Source organism: Leptidea sinapis, chromosome 11 (assembly GCF_905404315.1).
Source record: "Leptidea sinapis chromosome 11, ilLepSina1.1, whole genome shotgun sequence".
In the NCBI taxonomy this organism is placed as follows: Eukaryota; Metazoa; Arthropoda; class Insecta; order Lepidoptera; family Pieridae; genus Leptidea; species Leptidea sinapis.
This window is the reverse complement of record NC_066275.1, coordinates 491,824-507,909: the sequence shown is the minus strand read 5'-3', so window position 1 is coordinate 507,909 and position 16,086 is coordinate 491,824. Positions and strand designations below refer to the sequence as shown.

Sequence of the window (16,086 nt, the reverse complement as noted above, 5' to 3'; positions counted from 1 at the left end):
ATTTTTGCCTGAGAACACTTTGTATTAGAACTGACTGTTGATTTTAGCATTGAGAAGGTACTCCAAAGAGTGGAAGGTTGTTTTGGCTAAGTACTGAAAGTAGGACTAAAACACAGATTCTGAAAAATTCTTGGCGCCTCTTGCATTTCGCCATTCAATAAAATTACCATAGGCTTTCATATATTTCTCCCTGGATTTTGCAGTTAAATCGATTATCTATGAAATTTCTTGTGTTACTTCTAATACTTTTTCTTGAGGAAGTCATTTTTCAAAACAAAACTACGAATTTCTAACAATCCTTAAAAATTTACGAAAACGCGGGCTGTAGTTCGCGTGTCTTTTATTTGATTTCGTTTTTTTTTCGCGGCGCGACTATGGGCCGTTGTACTAGCCAGTCTTTATTCACACAATATTTGCGTTCGATTTCTTTGGCACTGAACACTAAAATGTTCCAAATTTAAAAAGTGAGTGGCAAAGATAATTCCGGCGCACTTACAGAGGATTAAAAACTCATTACTGCCCGTTAAAAGTTTCTTATGGAAAACACCACCTTTGTGTGCACTTAAAGGCGCACCAAGTCGTCCTTTACGTATAGATGGCATGAAAAAATATATTGAGGGTGGTCTGGCAAACAAATGTGCTAATAATAGGATTGTCAGCCTAAAACGTTTATATTTTAGTGATTGAACCTCCATTGAATAGTAAGCTAGGCATTTTACTTATGTTAAAAATATGAATTTTTAAAAAAAATATGACACGTTACTTATAATTACAACTCTAATATCCTAAAAGTAATTAATTACTAATATGTTGTACCTTATATACCTTATAAAAAGGCCTTAAAGGGTGGCCTTAAAGGACGTTCCCCACTCTGACTTTATCATATAAATATTATTCACCTATCAATACCTGAGATACGTACCTCAAATAATTAATGTTAAGTGATTCCGATGGGTGTATTTACACTGCGGTATGTCCTTCCGTTCCCAACAATTGCGAGTTGATGGACTGTCAGTCACAAAAGTGCTTAATTAATATAATTTTAACACATAAGTCAAAACGTAACGATTGGGTGACGTGACGTGGGAATAGAAGAAGCAAAAGTATAGGTTTATATCTAGATATGTACATTGTTAGGTAGGTATAAAACATTTACTCCACAGACCAATTACAAAATACATTAACGGCATCGCAAATTGCGCTTGACATTCTGCGTTAAAAGATGTTAAGTCTTTTTAGCCCAATAATTTCATTAGCTGCGGCCCACAATGAAAAATACATGTTCACATATTAAATGTTTACGAACTTTTCCCACTGGTAAATTGGTGTAATATACATAAGAGTTTGTAGTTTTTAAAAAGGGACTTCTGTAAATAATTATTTTCTATTTGCATGGCGGACATTTTGGAAAATATATCAAGATGGAGAATATCTTGATGGGTATGCGATTTGTTGTTATAGTAGCAACAGTAATGCACAATCTAACGAGATTTTAACTTTTAAGGCATTTTTAATAGAACCCGCTGATAGACCGACGCGCAGACGGAGCACAACGAAGTCTTAGAAATAGGGTTACCATTGGTTGCCCTTCAGGACCAGGACCTTGAAAAGCGCGTACACCCATCTTGAAGGTCGACAACACTCCACGTATTGAATAGAACAAGTAGGTACTTAAATTATCAAACATGTCTGCTTAAAATTGTTATTCTTATTAAATATTAGTGTTTCTACTTTTGTTTTCGACTGTACTTGTCAATCTCGTAAACCAGACAACAAAAAGTACCATGGAAACAATTAAAAAATAATAAGCAATATTGTTGAGGTAAACGTTTAGTTATCGATCATTATCTATGATATATTGGATTTTTATTAAGAGAAAAAAAAAAAACCGATCAACTGCGAGCCAGAATCGCGCAAGATATCGATACCGCTCTATGTAATCCAGTGGGAGGCTCCTTTGCACCAGATGCCGGCTACCGCCGTGCCGATGCCGTGGAGCAGTAATGTGTAAACATAACTGTGTTTCGGCTTGAAGGGCGCCGTAGCTAGTGAAATTACTGGGCAAGTAAGACAACTTATGTCTCAAGGTGACGAGCGCAGTTGTAGTGCCGCTCAGAATTTTTGGTTTTTTAATAATCCTGAGCGGCACTGCGATGTTATGGGCAGGGCGTATCAATTACCATCAGCTGAACTCCCTGCTCGTCTCATCCCTTATTTTCATAAAAAATGTACTTTTTAAATACTTTTGTATGTTTTATCATTTCGGTATTCTTTTTAAAATTTCTTGTTCAGCAATAGTAATGCAGACTCAGGAATCAAAAAACTTATTTCAACTCAACCCACAACATTAGCTGTCTAATTTTTGCAATTTCTGAAATATAAGCTGCTGACATACCTACAGAAATAAAGAAAGAAAATGAGTTTTCTTTCTTTCTACAGAAAGTCTGACAGCTGTGCTTTATTTAGAGGTCCCCGTTGGAAAACAATCTTTTTTTGGACACGTCTGCTGTTGATAATCACAAACCACCTGGATTTGCAGACCGCGCATTAAAAATTATGAAGAAAAAAAAAAAGAAAACACCTGAAAAGTAAAATTCCAGTTCAATTATAGCATACATTATTAATTTATTGCATTGTTTATATTATGTAGAGACCGAACCGAGTGGATTTTACCCTAGTATGTATTATTGATAAGATCCTCTCTAATGAATGGTGATAGTGGTTTCAAGTTTTTATTTTAAAAAATACCGGTTACAAATTTTATTTTTCATAGGAGTAAGGAAGTGTAACTAATGGCTGTTTTAATTGACGTGTAAAATTCTTGATTAATAGCACAGGATTGTAAAAAAGGCCTGACTGTCGGCGTTCTCCCACAGATTTCGCAAGTATAAACATTTACATTATAATAAAATCACTTTTACGAACCACTTCAATAGAATATATATAGCAGTCGGGTGACCAGCAGCCAGCACGTCCGATACATTCGACTGCCCCAACAAGAAGTGCACAATAGACGAGAGCATTTCGTAACTACCCTACCCTACTACCAACCTTAATAATACAAAACTACCAACATCATAATAAAGTGACATCACTAAGATTTTGCATGTGATTATATAATATTACAATGACTAAATATAATTACTAAAACAATATAATATTAACAGGTTACAAATGATTCTATTAATATTATCATAACTGAATGTTGGTACTAATTGGAATGTCGAATAACCATTACAAAATATACGAGTATCCTACAAGTAATGCCAAAAAGTAGTTTTTGTGACGATTGACAGTACGATTAAAATATAAATAAAAGAGGTCTCATGATAACGCTAATAAGACCAGACGCTACTAGGATACATGGTTCTGTTATGGAGTTCCCAGCACATCTATCGGCTTCATTAGATCAGTTCGGTGGTACTATTGTGATTTCCTTTGAATTTAGTTTGTTGTAGTCAATAATTTTCTTATCTCCACACTTACTACACACTGAAATACTTACTTCATCTGATAGCCATTCCATCAGTTCCAATTCACCAGGATTTCTGTAAACAAATATTTGGTTTATTGTTAAACAAAACATGTGTTTTTGTTTTCCGATAAAGTTTGAGGGGTTCCCTCAATTGATCATGGATTCGATCTGATTGTTTTAATGGGACTAATTCAAAAGTATACTCTTACTAACGAAAAATTATTCAAACCGAACTATGAGGTAACAAACATACAAAAAACATAGTATGGGCTGCGGTGATCAGTTACCGTCAGGTGACCGTTTGCTCGTTTGTCTTCCTCTTCCATAAAAAAATATTAATGCGCATGTCTGCCATAAAGTCATTTTACGTTAAAATATTATTTTAGTGTTATAGATTGTATATACTTTCCTTAAATAGATAACAATACTGTAGAGTACCTACAGTTGGCAACCCTGTGTTTTAATTAAAATGTGTGACCTATGGACTTGCCACTAATTAAATAAAAAAAATATATAATATGTATAGTTATTATTTTCGCAGTATATGGCAGAACATTAATAAAATAAATATAAACTTGAATTCGAAATATGCTAATGGGCTGCAAAGCTTTGTGTTGCGAGAGCAAGTGGGCAGAGGTAATTATTACTTACCATTTTACCTGATTCTCTTTTGTCGTTAGTAGCTATCCTGTTGTAATACTCTACAAAGTATAATATAAATAACAATTTGTTGACTTAGGTCAAACAATGGAACTAATGCCAATGTAAAATAATTTCAAATATGTATGTTGAAAAACACACACACTGAGCAAAGAGGATGTAAATACTAGTATGTAATAAGAGGCGGAACTGAATGAGTAAAAATTGAAAATATATAGTTTAGTGTGAAACGTGCAGTGATTGGACATACCTAAGTTTGAAATAGTAGAACCTATAAAAAAGCTATTGTATCCCGCAGCACGAATTATGAGGTAAAAAATATTGTAATTGATAGAGCTGCGCTCCGACTAGATACCGCACTACCTAAGAACAATAGCTTGGGTTGGACTTAGTATCCCGTAGCAAGAATATGGATGTATAAAATATTGTAGTTGATAGAGCTTTAGTACACGATTATAATGATACCACTCTTATTACAAAGTAATGCACCGTTTTCAAGAAAAACCAAAATAAAAGTCTACCCTACCCCCTCCCTAATTCGTTAATGGGGGGAAACGCCTACAAATTGGTTCTGGCAGTCGCCGGTCGCTGGATACTAATCCCGTAGCACGAATTTGGATGTCAATATCCAACCCAAGCTATTGTTGTTAGGTAGTGCGGTATCTAGTTGGAGCGTAGAGGAGACAAATCCTTAATCTAAGGGTAGAAGATAATAATATCTCTTCCAGGCTAGTCTGTAATTTTTTCTGGATCATCATTTACCTAATGAACATTGTTCAAGAAATGAAGTGTTCAATTTCGACATCATAAACTGAAAAATGCTTTTTTTAAATCTTACCAATATTCCAGCCTAACCAAACTTACCACAAACCAACCAGTATTTACGTTTCTTTGGTTATTAATCGTTTGCTCTTCACTCTCAGTATTTACTGAACGCTCTCGTAAATTGGAATTGAACTCAATATTACATCCTGGTGTGTCTCTTGATAACTTAATAATGTAACTACTAAAAAACCTGTTTCTTAATCGCAATGTAATCCCTTTTTCAGTTAATAAAGATAGCAAGAGCTTTATTTGCAAGCGCGCAAAATTGTCAAGTAATAGGTAGTAAAAAAATGCAGTTTGTGATGATATAAATAAGTAAACATATTTCCTTGTAAAGTTTCTGTAAAATAATACAAGTATACCAAACAACAAACAATGAAATTAGTTTCAAATAATGAAATATTTGATTTGAAATAAACGCTAAAAAGCGTAATAGTCGTTTGAGTGCTTTTTTCTATTGAGAAAAAGACTCATTGTGAAAATAACAGGTATTACCTACATTAGAAAGAACTAGACTTGAGCAAAATTGAAAAAAAACTGCATATTTTGAATATAGGCACTTAAAATCGATTGTTATTACTTATTACCTATATTGATAATATTTGCAAGTGCGTTTCTTACGTATGGTTACGAACTACGCGAATGAATTATTTTAATTAACTTTTATATTACAAAAACTGTATCCCCAGTGTTAAAATGATGAAGAAAATTGTGAAACTGTTGGTTTTTTGTTGTGTTTGCTGTTTTTTTATCATAAATGAATGACACAGCTGAATATTAATTGTTTAACTGAATGAATGATACAATAGAAACGTTAAAAAATGTAACTCCGCTGGAATTTGAAACAATGTAGAGATATATTGAGACTGTAATTTTCTCTTGCGCAGCCTTATAGGATCTTCAAGGCGAAAGAGGTAAGGCTTGATGGGTCTGTCTGATCTAGCGTAAGAGTAGTGACTTTTCCCTGTTTGTGCTCTACTCCCTGGAAATGTGTTCATGGGCTAAACGCACCTTAAATGTGTTTATTAGCATGATTATATGAGTCCTTCTTCCCCAATATAAGGTTTCGTCCGGACCAGCTGATTTAAAAGGATAAAAGGAGTTAAAGACGCATTTGGAGTGTGTTGATCAAAATGATTTCTCACGGAATAATCCCGACGTATGTTATTTGTAATAGATACCTCCCAAAAAAAGCGACTACATCACTACAGGGTACTGAAAGCCGTAAATGTTGAAGTCATTTCTTTTTTGTTGCGACGGAATATGCGATCACGGTAGACTTCGGCCTTACGCCTGGTGTGAAAGCTGGTGATCAGGTTGCCAAAATCCTCTTGGATGGAAGTTTTATCAGAAGCACCTTAGGCCCTTACTAAACCTTTACCTTACTAAATCAAAGGTTCTGCTTCATCCAGATTAAAATCCTTTATCAAGCCTTTCAATGGTGTTTGGCTGCTGGCTGTTTAGCTAGCTGGTAAAACTGTTTAACTACGATTCTATATATATAAGTGTTCCGTTTTTTGCCATTTGGCCACGGAACCCTAAAAACCGTAAAATTGGTGTCCGTCGATCATATAACTTTTATTTATTACAAATTTTCAAAACAAAAATGTAGGTTAGGTTATCACGGGCTATTATCCGCAACTCGACGACTACAGCGCGCCTATTTTGCGTGGTGAGGTGGGCGGCTAATCCTGCCAACCCAGCTCCTCAGGTATTGTATTAAACCTCTGATGTCACCCATGACCTCGGGGAGAGTCCTCGGTGACCCTAGGTGTTTAGCCCGGTATGTGGCCACACTCCTACACTCCAGAATGAATTACAACGAAATGAAGAAACAAAAATGTTATTACAATTTATATTACACTCAGAAAAATCAACTGTAATCCATAATCCGAGTCTCAACGACTGTCTCATGAACTTTCGATCAGGTCACGTGTACTGAAGCGAGTTAATCATTTTATGCTCCTCCCTAGAAAAGTGCTCAACACCGCTAAAGAAGTCTTCAAAAATTTCAATAAACAAATCTTTAATTTTGTCCACTTTTGACATTTTCATCATCAATATGTTAAATGTTAGGCAGGTACTACAGCAGGGAAAACTGAAACAGCCATTGTTTAACAACAATATGAATGGTTTTAAAAGCATTCATTCTACTTGAGCTTCGTTAAGCGGCTTTGCTAATCGGCTATTCCGCATTTCATGGCCCCTTCGTTTGTCAAGGGAATATAGCAACTCACTCGTATTACAAGGCATTCAATCAACCGTGGAGAAATATGCAAAGTCGAACTCGCTACCCGACGCTCGAAGGCACGTTGGAACAGGGATGTAACCTTACCATGCGTGACGTTAACAGGCACTCGTCCGTATACATACGTATACAAACCTTACCAGTGGGAGCCTCCTTTACACAGGAAGCCTGCTAGATTATGGGTAACACAACGGAGCCGATTTCTGCCGTGAAGCAGTAATGTGTAAACATTACTGTGTTTCGGTCTGAAAGGCGCCGTAGCTAGTGAAATAGCGCAAATGAGACTTAACATCTTATGTCTCAAAGTGACGAGCGCAATTGTAGTGCCGCTCAGAATTTTTGGGTTTTTCAAGAATCCTGAGCGGCACTGCATTGTAATGGATAGGTTGTATCAATTACTATCAGCTGAACGTCCTGCTCGTCTCGTCCTTTATTTTCATAAAAAAAATACAAACGTGGCATAAAAAAATTCTAAGTGTCTGCTTTGACTTTAAGTCACTAGGCTGAGATCTATAGAGCGTACTTAGACTTTGCCAACACTTTGCTTACATAAAAGTTAGCTGAGTGTAAGCTTAGCATTATCTTTCGGCGGCAGGAATCAGGTTAAACAGCTCTTCGGAACACTCCCCGTGATAAATGCGGTAGAAGACACACAATTAAGCGACGTCTCTACGCAACGCCAAGTGATTCAGCCGTTCACAGAGCACTAGGTCCCCGACAATTCAAGCTGCTCTGCGTTGCACGCGGTCAAATGGATCGAGCCACCAGTGGGGTGCACCAGACCAGAGATGACAGCAATACTCCATTTGTGGCCGGACCTGCGCTTTGTAGAGCGATAGAATGTGGGCCGGCTTGAAGTATTGCCGTGCTCTATTAATGACGCCCACTTTCTCAAAGCCAATTTGGCTTTGCCCTCCAGATGGTCACGGAATTGGCAATCGCTCGAGATTTCGAGACCCAGTATTCCGATACTAGGCGAGGCTTTAAGGGAAGTGTTGTCGAAGAGCGGTGATTTGGATTTCAATTGGGGTTTTTTTAGTGGTAAACGCACAAACTTGAGTCTTCTGGGGGTTAAATTGGACAAGGTTCAACTTACCCCATTCCGCGACCTTCTCGAGAGAGGACGCCAGTCGACCGACCATGGCGAAAGCTGTACTGCCGGTCGTTTATCAACTGGTGACTCTCAAGGTATACCAAGAGCTGGCGGTTAATTATGCTCTCCATGATGTGGAGAGTAGAGAGGTAATAGCAATAAGCCTGTAGTTTGCCGGATCCGAACTGTCTCCTTTTTTTTTTGGATCGGATGGACAAGGGCTGACTTCCATGACTCAGGGACTACGCCTTTTGAATAAGAGTGCCTAATATATGTTATGATTCCTTACAGCTAACAAAATGTAAAGAGTATATAAAAAATAAGAAAGACGAGAGACGCCAAGAAGACGACAAAAAAAGAAGACGAAAAATATTACAATAAAATTAAGAAAAATTAAATACATAGAAAGAAAAGAAGAAATCATATCCATATTGAGTAACTGGTATGGTCTTGGTTGTGTGGTGTGAGTGAATGTGAGTGGTGTGACTGAATGTGAGTTTTTGTTCGAATATAATGTTTAAATGTGAGACGATATGTTCGACGATTAATAAATTATCCTGAATATACTGACGATTAACTCCTGCAATTTAAACAGTTTAATATCAGTTTTTGGACCTTCAAACGTGACAAGTTGAAAATTTCGACGGAAGAAAATTTCTTATTATATACTTATGTCAGAACACTTATATACTTATGTAAGAAAGAGAGGTTAATATTTAAGATACTTAGTAGATGTAAAGGGCATGTTAAATAAATTAGTATGCCTGGTTCGCAATGTTGGTACCTGGAATGATATTTTGTTAAAGATATCTGGACAGTCAAATTTTATTTATTTATTAATTATTTAATATATCATAAAGTAGTATAATATAACATTTTTTTTTATGAAAATAAGGGACGAGATGAGCAGGACGTTCAGCTGATGGTAATTGATATGCCCTGACCATTACATTGCAGTGCCGCTCAGGATTCTTGAAAAACCCAAAAATTCTGAGCGGCACTACAATTGCGGTCGTCACCTTAAGACGTAGGATGTTAAGTCTCATTTGCCCAGTAATTTCACTAGCTACGGTGCCCTTCAGACCAAAATACAGTACTTCATGGCAAAAATAGGCGCCGTTGTGGTACCCATAATCTAGCCGGCATCCTGTGTAAAGTAGCATCCCACTGGTATTAACATGTCAATTACATCTCTTCTATCCTCCAAGTTATTGATTTTATGATAATGACATGCTTCTTTGTAGTCTAAAGGAATGAATTGAGATTTATATTTTTTTTCACCAGAAGTTACCTCAACACAGTATTTATAGAATTTTACTTGATTTCACGGAACACTACTTAAATAAATAGCATAAAAGTAAGCTTAGTTAAGCGCAATACAATGAGCTGATAGAACATAAATGTAGCGGAGATATAGCAATATAGAAAAGGAAAACGGATCTATTTTTAATGTAACCGATTGTCATTGACAAGTCGTAAACAGTCAGCCACGCCTGGCAATAGTTCCTTAGTATTTTGAATATTAAACTAGCTATTATTTTTTATATTAACTTATTATTACTGCAATTTAATATCTTCCAAACTTTTTGTTCTAACTTTTCCAATTTGTTTATTTAATAAAAAAAGTTTCTATTTAATATTGCCGATTGACATTGATATGAAATTGTTATAAAGGTTAAGTTTCGATGGCTTTGGTACTCTGTGTAATCATCGCTTAAAATATTGTTGCCATCCAAAGGTAGTGTTAACCAGACAGAATCATTATGAGCCAACAACTTGTTTCCAAACGATTTTGTTTTGTTCGAAGTCATCCCGAAGGAAGGCGAACGGCGCGGGCGCCCGCCTGCATTCACTGGCGCCTTTCTTTAGAACGAGATGGCGATAGAAACACCTCAAGTTAAAAAGAGATAAAACAAAAGCATTCCGCGCCGGGCCAGCGGCCCAATCCAGTTTGCCTGTTATCCGCCGGTCATTCGGTTGTGTGTGACATTTACAAAGTGTTTAAACAAATGATTAATTAGCGTGTTAAAATACTGTTTGTTTGTGGCAAGATATATGTTAGAAACGTGTGGCTTTTTGACCCAGGATTGAAATTGGTAAGTTTTGATCGCAAATGCAGTTGCGCTGAAATGTCTCAAGAATGCGGCGGTCAACTTGGTGTCTTGAACGCACCTTGCTTCAAAAACTTGAATCAAAACAATAATAATACTCACTGGCTTGGTTTGAACTAGTTTCAATTACTTTGATTTGTTAAGTATATGAGTTAAGACTGTTCGTATTTTGCATTTCTAATTAATAATGTCAATACAATATTTAGGGAAGGAAGTTAAAAACATTAAACTATTTTTAGCGGATTAAATCGGTGTTTAAAGTCGTAACTTCATTAGGATGCGATAGTGCTCCGAACATCTTACGGTAGCACTTGAACGAAAGTTCAATGAATTAATGTTATTAATTAATTATTATTTATTAGAGCTTTATGAATGGTTCGGGTGTATTTATTGCAAAGTTAAAATATTGTTGTAAGGTACTAAATAATTGTGCAAATTAAACTTTCTTTAATAAAATAACATTATTTTCGTACAATTTGAATGAAGAAAAATTTGTGTCCGTGGCTTATATGAAACTAGCAGCTTTTCGGGTTCCGTAGGCAAATGGCAAAAAACGAAACCCTTATAGATTCGTCGTGTCTGTCTGTCCGTGTATGTTACAGCCACTTTTTTTCCTAACTATAAGAACTATACACGATGTCCATTACCATGCAAATTTCCATCGAAAATTGGTTTGCATGAGACCTAGTAAGTAGTATTTTTTTTAATACGTCATAAATCGTTACAACGAACTACAACCTTACTACTACCCTTCATGGGCGAGTCCGACTCGCACTTGGCCGCTTTTTAAAAGATTATAGCCGTCATCTGTCAATGACTGCGCGTTTCATACAATCGAGTGAATCGCTTTTTAGGGTATTCTAGCAACCTCTATAAGGGTTCCGTTTTTTGCAATTTGCAATTTCGTCATGTCTGTCTGTCTGTCTGTCCATCCGTGTGTCACAGCCACTTTTTTCCGAAACTATAATAACTATACTGTTGAAACTTGGTAAGTAGATTACATAATATTTTCACACAAAAATAGAAAAAAAAGACGTGTTGCACTCGGGGACTGCCGCGGTAAAGCTATTGCATAGCATATTATATCAACTTATGCAATTATAATTATTTATTTTTTTATTTATGCAGTATATTTTTTCTGATAAAATTAAGCAAACGGGAAGTGAGTAAAATATTAACGTGCAAGATTTGATTACAGACAGACAACGGGACAGGTGAAATTAAATAAAAATGCTTGTGATAATAATTTAAATTAAAAAACGTGATTTTTATCACGAAGAATACAAATAAAGAAATTAAAAAAAATGAAGACGTACCCCAGTCTCGAACCTGAGACCTTCTGCACAAAAAGACAGATATATCTATATAGATCTAGTAAGTAAGTGTTAGGTTATTTTCGTTACGGAATTTCTGGATTCGGTCTCCACGCTCAAGGCCCGCGATAGTAGCTATGCAATACCTGAAAAACTAATAATTGATATTGACGTTTCCAATATATATTTTTTTATAAACTGAATAGTGTACGCCAGAGACACTTCCAACGTAGTAAACCCCCATGTAACTTCTAAAATAAGAGAATGTAAAACAAAAAAAAAAATATTGATGTACATTACAATGCAAACTTCCACCGAAAATTGATTGGAAGGAGATCTAGTAAGCAGATTTTTTAATACGTCATAAATAACGTGATTTAAAAAATACTCTATTATTAAAACATCGATCAAAGTTATAACGAACTACAAGAAGTTTTATATTATGTTACTTGCTGCTACGGAACCCTTCAAGGGCGACGTCGACTCGCACTTGGCCGCTTTTTTTCTTAGAGAGATTCGCTAGGCTGATTAAGAGCGCGCGAACTATACTGTACGACCTGTATAGCCGAGTGGTTAGCGATCCTACCTACTAAGCTGGAGGTCCCGGGTTCGAATCCCGGTAGGTTATATGATGAATATGAATGTTTGTTTCCGAGTCATGGATGGTCAAATGTATTTATGTATGTTTATATGAATTTATGTATGTTTAAGTAAGTATATTGTATTAAATATGTCATTGTCTTGTAACCCATAATATAAGCTATATATATGCTTAACTTGGGGCAAGATAATTTGTGTAAAAAGTGTGTCATTATTATTATTATTATACTGCCCGCGTTTTCGTCAATTTTCTCGGATTGTTAGAAATTCATGGTTTTGTTTTGAAAAATAAGTTCTTCAAGTGCCAATGAAATTATAGATTTAACTCACTGAGAGTATTAGAAGTGACGCAAGAAATATGGTGGATAATGTCTTACCTTTTTTACCAGTGGGATGCTCCTTTGCACAGAATGCCGGCTAGATTATGGGTACCACAACGGCGCCTATTTCCGCCGTGAAGCAGTAATTGTAAGCATTACTGTGTTTCGGTCTGAAGGGCGCCGTATCTAGTGAAATTACTTGGCAAATGAGTATTAACTGCCGCTCAGAATTTTTGGGTTTTTTCAATAATCCTGAGCGGCACTGCATTGTAATGGGCAGGGCGCATCATTTACCATCAGGTGACGTCCTGTTCGTCTCTTATTTTCATAAAAAAAAACCTGCAAAATCCCGGGAGAAATATATGGTAATTTTATTGAATGGAGAAATGCCAGAGGCTCCAAGAATTTTTTAGAACCTGTGTTTTTGGCCTACCTCCTTCCTGACATGACATGGAGAAGTAATTTTAAACTTGGTTCTAACTTTACATCGTGTTTATTGATAAGGGGGCGTCCATAAATTACGTGAGATGTTTAAGGGGGGAGGGGGTCGAGTCAAATCTCAACTAATCTTACGTTGCAGAGAGGGGGGAGTCTCGGCAAATATCACGCAATTTTGTTCTAATTGAATCAAAAAAAAATATACTATTTTGACACATTTTATCATATGGACATGTTGGATCCAATAGTCTCTCTTGAGATCTTATTTATTATTCTTTTTTTAATCACAGTATTTACGATTTAAGTAAGTATTATATTGTTAAATTTTTATTACACTTATAACTCTCAGCACTATTGATTACTAGTCTTAACTAGTCGTAAATAAAAGCACGAAGCAAATTTTCTTTTTCTTTTTACAATAACAATCCAACGCGTTTACGTAAGAAACCCCCATTTTGAAAAATCTCACGTGAGATTGGGGGATGGGGAGGGGGTTGAATAAAATCTCACGACACCTCACTAGGGGGGGAGGGAGGGACAAAAATTTAAAAAAAACACCTCACGTAATTTATGGACGCCCCCTAAGACAGATGGAGCGACTCCAGAGCCCACTCAAACAACCGCACGAAAGTTTTATCAAAATTAATTGTGCCGTTTAGGAATTCAAAGACAATACACGCGCAGATGAATTTTATTTCCAAAAATTAGTTGGATCGTGTGATTTTGACCTTTTAGTGTTTTGTTGTCAATGCGCATGAATTACAGGGGTCATTGGATCATGTGCTCAAGAATGTTCCCTTATCTTAAGTGTAAGTGACCTTATGCGTAACAGTCACGATTCACGGCAAACAAAAATAAACTATATTCCTGACTTAACGTTATCGCTTCGCAAAATAACTATTTTATATAATATTTCATTCATAATATATTATTGCTTTGCTCGAAATCTCGAGCGTTTGCCAATTCCGCGGACCCAGTGCTCTGTGAACGGCTGGATCACTTGGCGTTGCGTAGAGAAGTCGCTTCATTGTGTCTTCTACCGCATTTATCACGGGGAGTGTTCCGAAGAGCTGTTTCACCTGATTCGTGCCGCCGAATTCCTCCTTCGCACGACAAGCCATAAATTAGGATATCATCCCTACCATCTGGATGTGTGGCGGTCCTCCGCAGTGCGGTTTTCAAGGAGCTTTCGTCCACGTACTACAAAGCTGTGGAATGAGCTTCCTTGTGCGGTGTGTCCGGGACGATACGACATGGGTACCTTCAAAAAATGCGCGTACACCTTCCTTAAAGGCCAGTTACGCTACTGTGATTCTTCTGGTGTTGCAGGAGAATGTAGGCGGCGGTGATCAATTAACACCAGGTGACCCGTGCGCTCGTTTTTTCTCTTTTTCCATAAAAAAATAACTAGTTGCCTGTTATGAAAGAAGAAAAGTTCTGAAAATCTTTGTAAGTGTTACTTTGTAGGGAGGGTTGGTTATTTGCACAGAATATCGGCGGAACCCAGTATCTGCCATTGCGAGCTACACTCGCACTACACAAAATAAAGACAATTTGATTGATGTCACAATAAATTATCGAAACATATTAATTGCTGTTCGTTAGTCTCGCTAAAACTCGAGAACGGCTGGACCGATTTGCCTAATTTTGTTTTTGAATTATTTGTGGAAGTCGACAGAAGGTTTAAAAGGTGAATAAATATGAAAATGCTTAGAATTAAATAAAAACAGCATTTTTGTTTTTCCTTTGATGGGGGACACATCAAAGGAAAAACAACAATTGATGTGTCCTCCGTCGTTCAGAAATCAGAAAGAATAGTTTAAAATGAATTTGAATTTTTATATCTTTCCAACTTTCTCAGCAGGTAAAATATAAACTTAATTTAAGCTCAAAATAATTTTAAATTTTTTATGAACGATAAATCTTAAGTTTTGTCATAAGAAATAAAGATTTTTATAAGTACTACGTGCTTAGTGATATTGTGTGTACGCGGACGTAGTCGCGGGTATCATCTAGTTGATTATATATAACATACAAGATGTCCACATATTCATTGCTTTGCAAACCGTTCGAAAGCTTATTTTACGAAAATACGGGACGAGACGAGCAGGACGTTCACCTGATGGTAATTGATACGCCCTGCCCATTACAATGCAGTGCCGCTCAGGATTCTTGAAAAGCCCAAAAATTCTGAGCGGCACTACAATAATTGCGCTCGTCACCTTGAGACATGAGATGTTAAGTCTCGTTTGAACAGTAATTTCATTAGCTACGGCGCCCTTCAGACCGAAACACAGTAATGTTTACACATAACTGCTTCACGGTAGAAATCCTGTGCAAAGGAGCCTCCCACTGGTAAAAATCGATATAAGAACTTACTTAACAGCCGAAAGACGTCCACTGCTGGACAAAGACCTTCCCCTAATATCTCCCACGATGATCAGTACTGCGCTGCTCATCCAACTTATTCCGGCGATCTTGACCAGATCATGCTCCATCTTCTAGGGGGCTACCAACACTGCGTCTTCCAGTACGTGGTAACCCAACGGTCCTCGAATGGGTATCGACCTAACCTAAGGCTATCTGTCCTTCGGGCTAGCTCCACTGCCACTTCAATTTCGCATTGATTTGAGCTATGTCGGTGACTTTGGTTCTCCTACGGACCTCCTCATTTCTGATATCGCAGGGAAACTCCGAGCTTAGCCCTCTCCATTGCCCTCTGAGCGACTACGAGCTTTCGTACTAGACCCATAGTTAGCGTAATGTATTATTTAAATAGTGTTGTGTAGTTTTACATAAGTAAAGTCTAAGCAGAGTCTAAGTACGCTCTAAAGATATCAGGGTCTCTAAACTGATGCTTTAGTGATACGTCTCAGACACCAGCACTTTAAGTTTCAGTAGGGCAATAATTTTACTATTTACATTGCCCTTCCAACCGATATGGTGTTTCACACAACGCGACTAAAATCTACTCTGGTACATACCCATCTAGTTACTATCCTA

General features: G+C 36.8%; 1 protein-coding gene across 1 annotated transcript in view; it reads left to right on the top strand.

The window, feature by feature from the left end:
• The first annotated feature begins 10,256 nt into the window (after positions 1 to 10,256).
• LOC126966674 (interference hedgehog-like) overlaps positions 10,257 to 16,086 on the top strand; it is an 86,128-nt gene continuing 80,298 nt past the window's right edge. The window contains exon 1 of the mRNA XM_050810816.1: positions 10,257 to 10,397. The gene's annotated coding sequence lies outside the window, so the exon portion shown is untranslated. The remainder of the gene's footprint in view (positions 10,398 to 16,086) is intronic.